Source organism: Anabrus simplex, chromosome 6, assembly GCF_040414725.1.
Source record: "Anabrus simplex isolate iqAnaSimp1 chromosome 6, ASM4041472v1, whole genome shotgun sequence".
NCBI lineage: Eukaryota > Metazoa > Arthropoda > Insecta > Orthoptera > Tettigoniidae > Anabrus > Anabrus simplex.
In genome coordinates, this window is record NC_090270.1 from 193002542 (window position 1) to 193018213 (window position 15672).

Sequence of the window (15672 nt, forward strand, 5' to 3'; positions counted from 1 at the left end):
TGCCCAACCTGTCCGCGCCGATCATACTAGGCACCGATTTTATGTTGGCTACCGGCTTGTCCCTCGATTTCATTAATCGATCCTTTGCATTTCGCTTTAAATCTGATGTCAGTTACCCCTTTGAGACACCATTTCAGCGTCCCACTGTGTCCGCTCTGACGGAACCTCCTCTTATCAATGCCTCATGTGAGCTCAGCGAAAACCAAAATCTCATGTTGAACTGCCTGTTAGAGGAGTTTTCCGACGTCTTGACCGATAAGCTTGGGTGTGCTAAGAATTTTTCATACTGCATCGAACTCAAAGATGACACTCCCGTGAGGTCCCCTCCGTTCAGTTGTTCGCCCCCGAAGTTGTCCGCTATGAGGGAATATGTCAACGACCTGCTAGATAAGAAGGTCATCAGTCACTCCAAGTCCCCTTTTAGTAGTCCCGCCTTCCTAATCCCTAAAAAGGACGGCAAGCTGAGATTCGTGATAGACTACAGAAAGGTCAACAAGAACATTGTCTTCGACAGCTTCCCGTTACCCACCATCGAAAGTGCCTTCCAGCATTTTCATGGCGCCAAGTACTTCACTGTATTTGACTTCAATTCCGCATATTATCAGATCCCCTTGGACCTTAAAAGTCGCCCCTGTACTGCCTTCGCCACTCCGTTTGGATTGTTCGAATTCAATAAAGTCCCGATGGGCATTTCTGTGGGAGGACAAGCGCTTAGCCGCGTGATGGACTCAATTTTCGGTGACCTCAAATTTTCCTGTGTATTTAATTTTTTGGACGATCTTCTAATCTGTTCGCCCAGCTTTGACGAGCACCTGGCCCATCTTCGCGAAGTTCTTAGTCGGTTGCGCAAGCACGGCTTCACGATCAACCCAAAGAAGGTCTCTCTTTGTACCAAACGGCTAAATTTTCTAGGCCACGTTGTATCTGACTCTGGAATCGCTGTAAACCCTGATCGGGTTAAGTGCATCAAAGATTTTCCCCCGCCCAAAAACGTTCGCGGTGTGCGAAGATTTCTTGGTATGGTAGGATTTTACAGCCGGTTCATCAAAAATTTCTCTCAGATTTCGGCCCCTTTAAACCTGCTGAAAAGAAAAGGTTGTCGCTTTGTCTGGAGCCATGATCAAACCCAGGCCTTCGAACAATTGAAACAGGCACACTGTGAAGCCCCTGTATTACATAGTCCGGATTTTTCCCGCGATTTCACCTTGCAATGCGACTCCAGCGAGCTCGCTGTGTCCGCGGTGCTCAATCAAGCCGATGAGCAGGGTAAGCTAGTCCCCGTCGCGTACTTCAGTAAACTACTACATGGAGCTGAACTGAGGTATTCCATTTACGAAAAAGAATGCCTAGCAGTAGTTTTGGGTGTCGAAAAGTTTCGCTCGTATCTTGAGCACCGCCATTTTTACATCCACACGGACAATCAAGCTCTCTCGTGGATGAGCGCTAATATGAAAAGACTTGGTCGAACCGCCAGATGGATTCTCCGATTATCTGCGTACAAATTTACTGTCGTACATGTCCGTGGAAAGGACAATGTTGTAGCCGACTGCTTGTCGCGCATGTTCGAGGGAGTAAAGGAGAGTGCGGTCGAACCTGAGGAAGACCGTGTCCCAACCGAAGAAGATAACACCATTAGTATTTTGCAAAATTTCCCATGGTCCTTCACGGATATCTCCGAACACCAGAAGGACGACTCCGAGTGTCGCGAGTTGTTGAAACGAATCGCGGATGGCTCTCTTGAAGACGAGTCGTATAGTGTTAAGAGAGGATTGTTGTCCCGTCGATGTCGGAAAAATGGTAGTGACAGAATTTACGTACCCTTGAAATTGAGGCCCATGCTACTTCAGTTTTATCACGACTCCTATCTGGGCGCTCATTTAGGTCAATATAAAACTTTAAATCGAATCTCTCGCGACTACTTCTGGCCTAACTTGAAAAGAGATGTTTTGGAGTATGTAAGAAGTTGCGATGTTTGCCAGAGGGCTAAACCCGCGCAGTCTTCTCTCGTTGGACCCCATTCTGCCGACATAGCAACATGCCCCGGAGAAAGGTTATTCATTGACTATTTTGGCCCCCTCACCAAGTCCAAGAGTGGCAACGTTGGGATCTTGTCCGTCGTTGATGCATTTTCAAAATTTGTTTGGCTATTTCCCGTGCGCAAGATAAATTCGAACAACGTTGTGCATTTCCTATCCCGGCACATTTTTGGAATTTACGGACCCCCTAAGACGATAGTGACCGACAATGCGTCCACCTTTAACTGTCGTAAGCTCCGACACTTATGCTTTGGGTGGGGAATAAAGCATGTGTTTTTAAGCCCTCACTATCCCAAACCCTCGCACGTTGAAAGGTTCCATCGAAATCTCAAAGCTTGCTTGACGGCATTTCACAACGCTGACCAGCGCAGCTGGGACTGTAATCTTGATTTCTTTGTTTTAGCATTCAACAGCAGTGTACATGAGTCGCACCGGCAAGCCCCGGCTGCTCTATTTCTAGGCAGGGATCTTGTCGACCCACTGCAGTTGAAGTGGAATATTGGGTATCTGTCCAAACCGTCCAGGACGATGGACGTAGAGGCCAAATGGAAGGAAGCAGTGACACAGTTAACAAGGGCTCGAGACCGTGTGGCTGAGAGGTACAATCGGAACAGAAAGAGAGTAAAGCTTGAAGTTGGAGACTTGGTCGTAGTGAAAGTTTTTCCATTGAGCTCAACGGCAAATCAAGTCACGGCCAAATTATGTTATAAATGGTCTCAGCCTAAAAAGGTAACCAGATTCCTGGGACCTGTGACAGTAGAACTGGAAGACGTAGTAAGTAAGAGGGTGAGCAAAGCTCACGTCTCGATGGTAAAGGCTTACCATCAAAGAAGCCAGTAAACCTCGTATATTTCCATATCTTACGTATCTGTAGTGGTGTATATTAACCTTGTCCTTAATGAATTCCCAGTTTTCTAACATGCCTTTTCTTTCAGGTAAAAATCGTGTTTCATGAATGAGAACGGAAATGAAAGAAAGGAAAGAAAGGAAATAGAAAAAAAGGGAAGTGGTTCGAATTGCTGGAGTTGAACTGAATTCACATCCAGATCCCTGAGTGCATGGAAATATTATACCCAACCGCCTTGACTTTTGAATGCCTAGATTTCAACCTGAGTGCACGAATGAAACAGTGTAATAATGGACTGACGTAAATCAGCGTTGCACGTGACAAGCTAATACAGACCTCCCATGAGGCGGACTTTCTCATTTAAAAATGTATAATGTGGTGACTGTTCTTGCAAATTTCATGTGTCCGTAAATAATTGTAGATATAAGTAGTTCATAAGTACCTAGGTTAAGTGGGCGCGCGCTCGTAGCTTTAAGTTATGGACCTCTTTTAAAATGCGTCCACTCGTCTGATCAACGAGTTTCGGAGCATTTTAAAAGGCGGTGCCGCTGGATATTTGAACCATGCTTATCGCATGTTCCACGATTTGACATTTAATTATGTAAATAGCTTCCTTCAGTTTTGTGTGTCAGTCTAATGACGTCCAGTAGGGAGCAGCACACACTATGTTTTTATCTGTGAGGTCGTTCGTTTTGCTGAGCGATAATTTTTACTCTGTGGAGTGCTTCTGCTGTTCTATGTGGGGCAGATACTAACAATGGCTGCCGCTATGTTCGGTGTGGCATTTTTATGCCTCAAATATTCATTCAATGTGTTCAAGCCTGGACCTTTCACGCTAACTGCTATTCGATTTTACCATTGATAATCACAGGTACGTGATAGTTGGTTTATATTTAAATTTGGTGACGTTTTATTCCCGTATGTTACGGTCGATGGCGTACATCTTTCCGCTCCGTCATACGATGTGCTTGGATGAATGTATTTGTGGTCTTGTTGTTATAATTGAAAAAGGGTCTCTGTGGTTATGATTTGGTGCGCTGCGTGCTTTAATACTGCGTGATCCTCATGATGTGCCCCTTGTCTCGACCGCAGGAGAGACCAATCCAGGTTGTACAAGGCGCAACATGCCAGTGATGTGAATAAAGTAATGTCCAATTCTGACCTTATGTGTAATTGCACGCCGCACGCAAACATTTGAGTAATTGAGACCCACTGATAATGACCGTGGAGTCACAATTTATGGTTTGTATTTGACCACGAAATCTGAACGGCCGTTCGTGTTTTATTTTCCCGATACCCTCATTGTGTGTGCGTGAATGTGGTATGCATGTGAGTTCGAATGTGTGGGAGAGGAAAGGTTGATATGCCGGTTGACCTGTTGTATTTGTCTTTCAAATTCTGCGCCTTGTTTGGTTTTCAGCGCAGACCTATATTTATTTATTATTCATGGCTGATGCTCAGCTTGAGTACCCGCCATGTTGGTTTCATATTTGCGCATGGGCGTACCTATTGTATTCTTTGGGTCTTGTCTTGGCTTTGATTGGTCCATGGAGGCTGTGCTCAGTCTCATCTGTCGTTATTCTTATCTGTTTTTTGTTCTCCGGCACGGCTTATTGTTATGCGAACTTTTCGCATTGTTAGTTGCCTAATGAATACATGATGCAGTGCCTTGGATATTTGAATCTTGGTAAAACGGGCGACCTAGTTGAATAGTTTATGATGAAAGGAAGCTGCTGGTATTGTAATAGCGATGTGTCGAGGAGCAGTGAGCATTTTAAAATACGTATCATTTTTTTTTGAAGAGTATTAGTGAGTTTTCACGCCATGTTTCAACTATGTGAGAAAGAACAAGGTATGTCCATCAGTATTACGATGAATTTCCCTATTTATTTTGTGTGATTTTCTTTTCTTGCTTTAATTTTTCTCTCATATTTATTTAATAAATCCCCTGGTTTAAACCATTCCTTCTTTTATTTCTAATAGATGTAGTCTTGCCCTTGTTACCTGATTACAAGGGGGGGTTTTCAGCTCAGGGTTATGTATGTGCCTTGCCCGGTCGACACGATCCGGGCCTCAAATATTGTTCCCCATGAATATTTCACTAAGTTATTGCTTGGATCGCTGATTTATGTAGTGATAGATGGGGAGGGTGTGGCTCACCATTCAGTAATTTCTGTAATTAATTTTCCACCAATCCTAGATGTCTTCTTCAGTTTTGACTTGTAATCATTAGCCGACCAATAAAAGTTTATGGGCGGGTTGTTATCATTCATGAAAGGTCTCGAATGTTCCACGAGGGTGTATAAACTGCTGATTTTCTTGTCTCGGGGCCACTTCAGTAACATCTTTCGCAGTGTGTGAACATATATAGCAGGGGGCGGGAAGCGCCTCTTTCTTCGGGCAGCAGTTCATCCACAAGGTAATGGCCGTTTAATAACATTATTTCTTGCTAGTTCAGCAGTTTAAGCCTCGGGGCAAGTTCGAAACTTTTCTCATGTAACCTATCTTTAAAATGTAATAGACGTTTGGTAAAATTTCGTCTCTTTAACTACAAATTGGGATAGAGAGTGCCTAACCCTCTCGAGCTCCCACTCATATTGTTTTGAGGTGACTACGTTTTCATAACCGTTTTTCTTCTCTTCGCAATGTAATAAAGTTTTCTTATCGTGTCACCTACATAGTATGGGATTAGCCCCTGTATAACTGGCCGAGTGCCACCTAGGTTTTAAGAAGTTTCATGTAGGAGTGCAAGCTACGCCTCCAGTCAAGTTGGTTCCTTGGGCCATTTAATTAACCCAGTGTTTGTTTTCTTCATGTGAAGGCCCTGTAGGTTGGGTACAAGATACCCCCGTTTCACTGTATGTGTGCCTTAAGGGCAGTTAGTAATGAAGGTTGTTGTAGCCTTTGATGGGCTTGTAATATTGAGAGCGGGTCTGCTCTTTTCCTCTTAACTTGGTAATTAGGAGCAAATGCTCCTCGTACTTAGGGGTTTTTCTGCCCTTTAGCTATTGTGGTGGTGAGCTGAGAGCTCAGAAATTAATCTTGGGGCTCTGTAAATTCTTAAATTGTTAACCTGCTACTTGGTACCTGTTACATCTTTGTTATTTGTTGTCATTTGTTGATTTTGAAAAGAAAATATAACCTTTGTTAAAGTTTTAAATTAACTTTAATTTCGTAAGTTGAGACCTATTCCCGCCCGCACCTTCTTTCTCCTCTAACTACCACGGATAACTCCGTAACAATAATAATAATAATAATAATAATAATAATAATAATAATAATAATAATAATAATAATAATAATGTTAAATAGTCGAACAAGTTAGTAGGATTATATAGGAAGATGGTCGATTCTATGAACGTTTACTCTTTTCAAAACCACATTGGAAAGGATCGTGAATCCATGAGCAGTCATCATATTTACTCGCTGGAAAATCATGTTCAAATAATGCCTTCACTGTTTCGAGATGGGAACATAATGTTTGTCATCACATCATTACCTAAGCCACTTGGTAATATGCATTTATCGTAGAACCTATTTCTTAAAACCCATTGCATTTCGGTACGGGCACGATGTGCACGTGTTCTGCCAGTATTGTGGTAATGGAGACATCTATAATCCATAGCTTTAAAACGCAAGGATTTTTCTTTTGCTGTCCGCTAACAACTCCTTACAGGACAGATTATTATGAAATGTGATTTAGTTGAAAGTTACTTACATGTAGGTCTATATGTGCCAACACTATCGTTTTCTTTATTTTCATGGCTAGACTGTTAGCGTGCTCGCCTTTCGTCCAAGAGTCGGAGTTCGATTCCTGGCTGGGTTAGGAATTTTAACCTTTATTGGTTAATTCCGATTGCTTGCGGTCGGGTGTGTGGGTCGTCCTCATTATCAGAATTCATCATAAGTAGGGTCCCATTTTTACAGACACGCAAGTCACCTGTAAGGCGTCAGATCGAAAGACCTGCATCAGGTTGCTCCGGAGGCCACATTCCATTATGTGCATGCCATGAATTCCATCTCTTTTGAAGGGAAAGTTATTGTTTTAGGTGGAGATTTTAGATATGTTTTCACTTTCCACGTGCTTCCAATCAAGTTGTTATTCAAAACTTATTAAATTTTCTCCTCTTTAGTCAGAATTTTAAAATATTTCATCTTTTAAAAAAATATGCGAGGAAGACCAGAAGAATTAGATTTAACTATTTTTTCCCGAAAATTAATAATGGAGATTATCCTTCAGTGAATCATGAATCGCCAGAGATATCTGTTAGTGACTGACCACCAAAGCAAGACATCGTCTCACAAATTTAAGGGAATAAATTTGAGTCGCCAGAAGATGCTATAAGTGTCTCCAAAATTGACATTCTTGCCCCTATAAACAAGCACTGTGATCAAATTACTTCTAAAGTTTTAGATCTTCTACCCGGAACGTCCAGGACGTACTTCACTGTAAATAACTTAAGTACTGGAGATGAAAATGAAACTCTACAATTTCCCATGTAGTTTCTAAACAGCTTAGAAATAAGTGGCTTGCCTCCTCTCATGTCCTTCAATTAAACCTGGACCAATTTTTAAATTATTACGAATCTTAAATGTTTCACAGGATCTCCTAAACGGATCAGCGTTAATTATATGAAAAATGCATGTCAGTTGTTTGGATCTCGAAATCATTTCGGGGTTAAGTGTTGGAGAGAGAGTTTTGATTCCTAGGATGGATGTAACAACATCGACACTACTCTTCCATTTTATTTTAAAGAAGGCAGTTTCCTTTTCACCTTGCATTCAATATGACGATTAACAAAGTTCAAGAACAGACTTTAGGCCGTGTAGGTGTATATTTATGCCAGCCTGTATTTAGCAGTATCTTGAGTTCGGTCATTTGACAGTTTGAAAGTAAATGGTGCCAGCGAGCCATGGGTCAATACATATAGTATTTAAAGAAATGCTCTAAGACCACTACATTTCAGAGAAAATGGACCTAATATTCTCTGGAATTAGATACTTCACACTACAGTCTATAAGTTAATTTTTGGAGTCCTTATTTAGCCATTGCAAACTAAATGTAGCAAATGCTGTCACTCAGAAGTTTGTAAGTGCCAGATAAATATACTTTACCGAGCCAGGGACTTAGTCTTCCGTTGAATTTCAACGGGGTTCACCCTAGTCATTGATTTTATTTTACATTACATATTGTAGAATGAAATATTATAGATGTATACAGTGTTTCATTCTATTCTCTTTTTTTAACAGTTTTAGCTAACAACGTTTCATTCTGGGAAATACATTTTTTCTGGTGATCCTTTCCAACGAAAACCAAATAGGATATTGATAACTCACCCATACTACTCATATTTAATACTTCAGTAATATTTTCTTGAACATGTTCGTTCAACGTGTCGCATTATGTATTTATATTCACTGGTCAGCACCAGTTTTCTGGAACCTGGAAATGTAGTGTTCTACGTAAAAGTTCTTTACACACTAAAGCGATATGCACAAAATAAAAAGACATTTGGTTAAGGTTATTAAGTGAACTTTATTATCAGAATATTCAAGATGCTTACAATCTTCATTAGGTCTTCTTCTTTCTTCTCAATTCTCATTCCAAAAATTGGTTGGCAGCAATGTTTCATCATCCAGTCTCGGTATCATTTCTCCAGTTATTTCATCGCATCCTGGCGCTTTATTAGGTTTCAATCATTTAACAGCCTTAAGATATGAGGGTCCCAGTTAATCACTTGTTATGTTTTCTTCATTTCCAAGGTCATTTATGTCAGTAGGATCTTCATATTTTCTATGTATCGCTTCCCTCTTTCTCCCACGTATTTGCTCTCAGACAAGATTTTCCCATTTTCACCTAATATGCTGTTACTACGGCCAGTGACTGTTCTGAATTGTTTGTTAATCAATTCATAACCAGTTTCCATGTTTCCTTTCTCCATTCTTTCTTCAATTTATTTGCATTGTCTCATTATATATTCTTCTCTGGCCTTCTTTGCTTCTCTGTTGACTAGGTTTCGGAGCCTTTTATAGTTTCTGATGGTGGTAGTGATTATTGTTTTAAGAGGAAGTACAAGTAGGCAACCATCCTCTATATAACACTAATCAGAGAAAAAATGGAAGGGGTCCGACACTTCGAAAAATGAAGGTATCGGCCAAAGGAAGACAAGGGCCTCGAAAGGCATGAAAATGAAAGACTCCCTAGGCCTCCATACGTAATACCGTCGGGGTCTGAAAAGAACAAGTGTTGACCAAGGGAGGTCGGATAGGATAGATAAAAGTGAGGAGCCTGGCACAAGTAAGTGGAAGCAATGCCAGGACTCAGCTAAGGGTCCCGTGGTCGCCAATCCACTCTCCAAAGTTCAGAGCCCCTGAGGCCCCTTTTAGTCGCCTCTTACGACAGGCAGGGGATACCGTGGGTGTTATTCTACCGCCCCCATCCACAGGGGATTACAGTTTCTGATTCCTTCTTCACTCTTTTGAGTTTTATAATTTCCTCCTTTCCTCTATAAGTTCAAGCAGATAATCTATAACCCATGGTTCTCGTGCTTGTTTGGTCGTTTTCCCTTTTACCTGATTTGCAGCTTCTATGATAGAGTGTTTAAAGCCCATCCATTTCTCATTTATTGTACCATTGGGTATTTCTGCGACGTTCTGTTTTACCAGTGATTGATAGTTTTCCTTGATTCTGCCTTGTTTTAGTTTCCTGACATTATATCTGCAATATTTTTCCGCGTTCTTCCTCTCCTTTCTTAGTCTTAAACCAGATTTTAACAATACCAGATTGTGGTCACTCGCCACATCAGCTCCTGGATAACTTTGGCATTGTTTGACTTGGTTACGGTATTTTTCCCTTACCATAATAAAATCTATTTGGTATTTCGCTTTATCTCCAGGTGCAATCTAGGTATACCTTCTTCTCTTCGGCTGTTTGAACAAGGTGTTTGTAATTATTAGTCCTTTTCCTTTACAAAAGTCTATTAGTTGTTGTCCTTTGTCATTTCTTACACCAAGACCATACTTCTTTTCCATCAACAGAAACGTTCCAGTCTCCAAGAAAAATGAGATTAGGTCTATCGTGAATAATACATTTGGCTTATGTCTTCGAAGATCTCTGTATTATTCGTAAATCCTCAAGCTTCACTCGAAGGTAGCAGCAAGTATTCTTCCACTATAAACTGACACAGAGAAAAGCACACAAAATATCTCTGAGGTGTTGTGTTGTTGGGGGAGCCCCACCCCGCTCCCCCAGAAAGCGTGGCGACCAACCAGAGTATTATGTCGCCTCCGCCTGCCCGTAATGTCATACGAAGTAACATAACTACAATACAATAAATTAAATCTTTATAATTATTGAACCTTTAATTTAAAACACAAAAATAAAAGATAATGGAAACCGGAAACATCTCACAATTAAAACTCAGTCAAATGGCTCCCATTACTACTAAATCATTCTACTCTATACCCACAGACCACACCTGCGAACTCCTTATTCGCACCACCTTCCATAGGAGACATAGTCCGCTTCTTTTCCCTTTTCCGTCTCAACATATTTCGGTATTACCGCACCCTAGTTCACACCCACCTCCAGTCAGCCATCAATCAAGCACTCAACCTCCATGTTCAGACCACCTACTCTGGGTTATAAACACATTTTCAATTTTAGACAGTGGAGACCCTTGTTTGATGGATAGTACAACCAACAGAAGACAACCCCTCTACCCGTCTCCATTTTCTTAATATCCAATCATTTTCACCCAAACGCCTTCTCCGCCAGACCCTCCTAAAACAAAACCCTGACCACGCAGTTCTTCGCAATGAAACCATGCTTCGTGACACTCAGCTCGCCCATCTACCTGCCTTCACCCTCCACAGAGTGCAAAATCCATATGGTATCGATCATGGAGGTGTAGCCTTGCCGTTCACCCTTCCCCCCTCATACGCGTCCACACACCACTACCTGTACACGTCTATCCTGAATCCATCATTGCTACCATATACTACTACTCACGAATCCTGCACCTCGTCACCATTTACATCCGACACATCACCCCCTTCCCGCAGAGTTCATGGCCTATATTCACACCACATTCCTTCATTCCAAAACCCTTTCAGTTCATAACCTGCATAGCCATTTTTCTGACGAGATCCAACGCCTCCACAACTTCCCCAAGCATATTGACTCCTCTTTAATCCCTCCCCGGGTCACTCCCGCCCTCCTTCCCAAACAACCAGTGACGCTGTCTTTTCTCAAAACTTCTTAATCCATCTTCTAAACGCTTCCCACCTCTTTATCCTCCTCTAAATACCCTCAAACTCACCACCTCCCCATCCACCTGCCCCACGTTTGTAACTGAACTTCGAAAAAGCCAATTGGACCGCCTACGTGAACATATTACCAAATCACTCGCACAATCACCTCTTATTCCTACTGATGCCCAGTCGTAGACAACATTTCCAACTTCAACCATACCACCATAACTAATGCCTCGAAGACCTACATTACCACCTCACTCCATACCCCCTCCAAACCCTCTCTCTCACCCAACTTCCTGCATCCCCAGGAACTCTCCCAGTCTGACCTATACAATTCTCCCGTACACGTGATCCCTACAACTTTCGCCTCCACCGCCAGAACATGTGGACCGTTTCCAGCTACCTGAAAGCTCGCCGCCGGGTAACCTGGTCCAAAATCTGCAATTCCCTCAATTTCATCCATGTCTCCCCTTCTCAGTTCTGGCGCAACCTATCCTCCCTCTTCGGACAACACAGTACCCATTCATACCCCACCATCCAATATGGAACATCTCTATCGAGTATCCAGGAAAAGCTGTTTATATTTACCTCCCAATTCCACAATCGATTCACTTCTTCTCCACACACAATATCACCCTCTACCAGAATCTCCTATCCTCCCCGTCCCTTCAACAATCTTCTATTTACACACTCGCACCCCACGTCCTCAACAGCACCATAACTGCCTCCATTATTTCAAACCCCTTAGTCCGCACACGGGGCACCGCTCCAAGTCCCGACCGAATCCGATACGGCCATATATGCCAAGCCCTTATTGAACTACTCACATTCCTAGCATCCCTCCATCCATTCACACACACCTCCGACTTCTACCCCCACCTCCTGGAAGAGATTCACATTGCTCCCTTTCACAAAACCCAGAAAGGACCGATCGAAACTAGACTCCTACTGCCCCATTCGTCGCATGACAATCCTTGCTAAGATCCTAGATAAAATCCCCATCCGCCGATTGCAACCCTCTCTGAAATCCCTTAACACACAACCTCCACAAACAATGCGGATTCCACAGAGGACTACTAATCATCTAATCTTTCACCTCATCCAATCTATTAAGCTATTACTTACCGGTCACCCCGCCCTGACAGGTGTGGCCCAGAGCAAGCCCAACCTATTTCCTCCTCTCTTGTCGATGGAACGCCGAATTGTCCGCATTGCCCTCCTAATCCCCCTGTTACTGCTTACTCCCCTCCCCAAAATTGACACCCACGTCTCCTTCCCCTTCTGGATATTGCAAGGCAAGGCCCTATATACCAACAACCCTCTCCTTTCCCAGTTCCTCCATTCCACCCAACGTTCCCCACTAAGTAACCTATCCCCACATCATTATCAAAATATCCTCTCGAACCAAGTACAGGCCGCCCCCACTAGACCAGGCTGCAAAGGATAAATTTTATCCCAAATACCACCCACCTTCAATATCAAAACTATTTCATCTAAACGCCTACCCCTGCAGACCCTCCTACAACAACACCCTGCCCACAGGTTTCTGCGCAAAGAAACAATACTTCGTGACACTCAGCCCGCCATTCTACCCGGATTCCACACCCATAGGGCGGAAAACCCACATGGTATATGTCGCGGTGGTATAGCCATTGAGGTACGCCCTTCCCTCCTCATACGCGTCCACACCCCGTACCTCCACACATCTATCCTGAATCCATCAATGCTACCATATACTTCCGTTCCCGAATCCTGCACATCGCCACCATTTACACCTGAAACATCGCCACTTCCCGTAGCATCCATGGCCTATATTCACACCACATTCCGTCATTTCATAATTTTTGCGGTTCTTAACCTACATAGCCGCTTTTCTGGCGCGATCCAACGCCTCAACAACTTCCTCACCGCATTGACTCCTCTCAAATTCCACTCCAGGGTCTCTCCCGCCCTTCTTCCCCCAAAATGTGGATTCCACCGACGACAACTAATCACCAAATCTTCCACCTCATACAATCTATTAATAAGAAAATCAACATTGCGCGTCAGTCCCTATCAACCACCTTCGACTGTAACCAGGAATTCGCCTGACACCCTGTACTTAACTTCAAGCTCCACTGCTAAACAGTCCCAGGCACCTACATCCAATTCTACGCTGTTTACCTTAACAACAGTACAACCTGTATATCACTCTTCGGCCACCAATCGCCAACCTTTCCCATGTCCCGGGATAAACAGCAGGGTATTGTCCCCTCTCCCCACTACTCCTCATTTCTTTCGTCACGGATATTCTCCAAATATCACCACCAATCCAATTCCTTCAATTCGCCAATCACACCGCCATCCTTTCGCCCAATCCCTTCCGTACAGAACATCAACAAAAACCTGCGAAGATTCCTGTTTTTAACAGAAAACTACCTCACCTAATCTCCGAAACAATTATCCGCTAAACCATTACTTACTTTCACCTCATCCAAGCTATTAAGCCATTACTTACCGCTCACCCGCCCTGACAGCTGTGACCCACAGCAAGCCCAACATACTTCCTTCTCTCCTGTCGATGGAACGCCGAATATTCCCCATTGCCTTTCTAATCCCTCTGATATTCCTTACAAAGGAACTACACCACATCATCCCCTCCCCAAACCTGACACACACGTCTCCCTCCTCTTCTGGAGATTCCACGGCAAGGCCCTAGATCCCAACAACCCTGTCCATACCAGTTCCTTCATACCACCCTACGATCCCCACTATATAAATTATATCCACATCACTATCAAAACATCCCCACGAACTAGAGACGGGCCACCCCCACAAGACCAGTCCGCAATGGGTAAATGTTATCCCAAATCCCACCCACCTTCATTTATAACTTTCTCATCTAATCGCCTACTCCTCCAGACCCTCCTATAACAAACCTGCCCACACAGATCAGCGGGAAAAAATCCATTCTTCGTGATACTCAACTTACAATTTTACCCGGATTCCCATCCACATGGCGGACAACCCGCATGGTATAAGTCGTGGTGGTATAGCCATTGTGGTACGCCCTTTCCCCCACATACGCGTCCACACCCTCTACGTTCACATATCTATCCTGATTCCATTAATGCTACCATATAATTCCGTTTCCGAATCCTGCACCTCAACATAATTTACACCAGATAAATCACCCCTTCCCGTAGCATTCCTGGCCTATATTAACACCACATTCCGTCATTTCATAGTTTTTGCAGATCTTAATCTACATAGCCGATCTTCTCGCGAGACCCAACGCCTCCACAACTCCCTCAACCACATTGACTCCTAATAGCACTCCCGAGTCCTTCCCGTCCTTCTTAGCAAACGCTCCCCGACGCCGTCATTTCTCACAACTCTCTAATCCACCTTCTAAACTTTCCCTTCCTCCCTATCCTCCTCCAAATACCCTCACACACGCCACGTCCTCATCACACTCCCCCGCGTCTGATGCCGAACTTCGCCAAAACCAATGGGACACGTACCGTGAACATATTACCAAGGCACACGGAGAGTCACCTCACCTTCCTTCTGATGCCCAGTCGTAGACAAGATTTCCAACCTCAACTATACCAACATATCTAATGTCTCGATGATCCACATTCCCTGCTCACTTCATAAGCCCTCCAAACCCTGTCTCCCACCCAACTTCCCGCAACCCCTGCAACTCTCCCAGCCTTATCTAAAAGAATTCTCCCGAACATGTTATCCCTAATTCCTTCGCCTCCACCGCCAGCCTCTGCGGACAGTCTCCATCCTCCTGAACGCTCTTCGGTGCATAACCTGGTCCAAAACTTGAAATTCCCTCAATTTCGTCCTTGTCTCGCTTTCTCTGTTCTGGAGCAAGCTATAACACCCCTCGGTCAACACAGCACCCCATCATACCCCACCATTCATAATGAAGTATCTCCGACGAATATCCAGGTAAACATTTTAATATTCACCTCCCACTTCCGCAATCGGTTAGCTAGTTCTCCATACCAATACTCATTTCCGCCCGATGCCACCCGTTCGAGAATCTACTTTCAACTCCGTCCCTTCAACACTCCTCTACTTACACACACGCACCCCACGTCCTAAACATCCCATAAAATCCCTCCATTATTACTAACGCCATATTCCGCACACGGAGCACCTCTCCAGCTCCCGACCAAGTCCGACACTGCCGGATCTGTCAAACCCTTATCGACTTCCTGACGCTCCTGGCATCCCTCTATCCATTCACACACACCTCCGGTTTCCATCCCACCTTCTGAAAAGATTCAAAATGCTCCTTTTTCCCAAATCCGGAAAGGACCAATCCAAACTAGACACTTACGCCCCATTTGTCTCTTCACCACCCTTGCCAACATTCTAGATAAAACACTCATCCCCCGATTGCACCGCTATCTGAAGTACCTCAAACAACTACGTCCCCCATAATGCGGATTCCACCGAGGACTACTAATCACCAAATCTTTCACCTCATCCAATCTATAAATAAACAACTCAACATAGCCCGACCATCCCTATAAA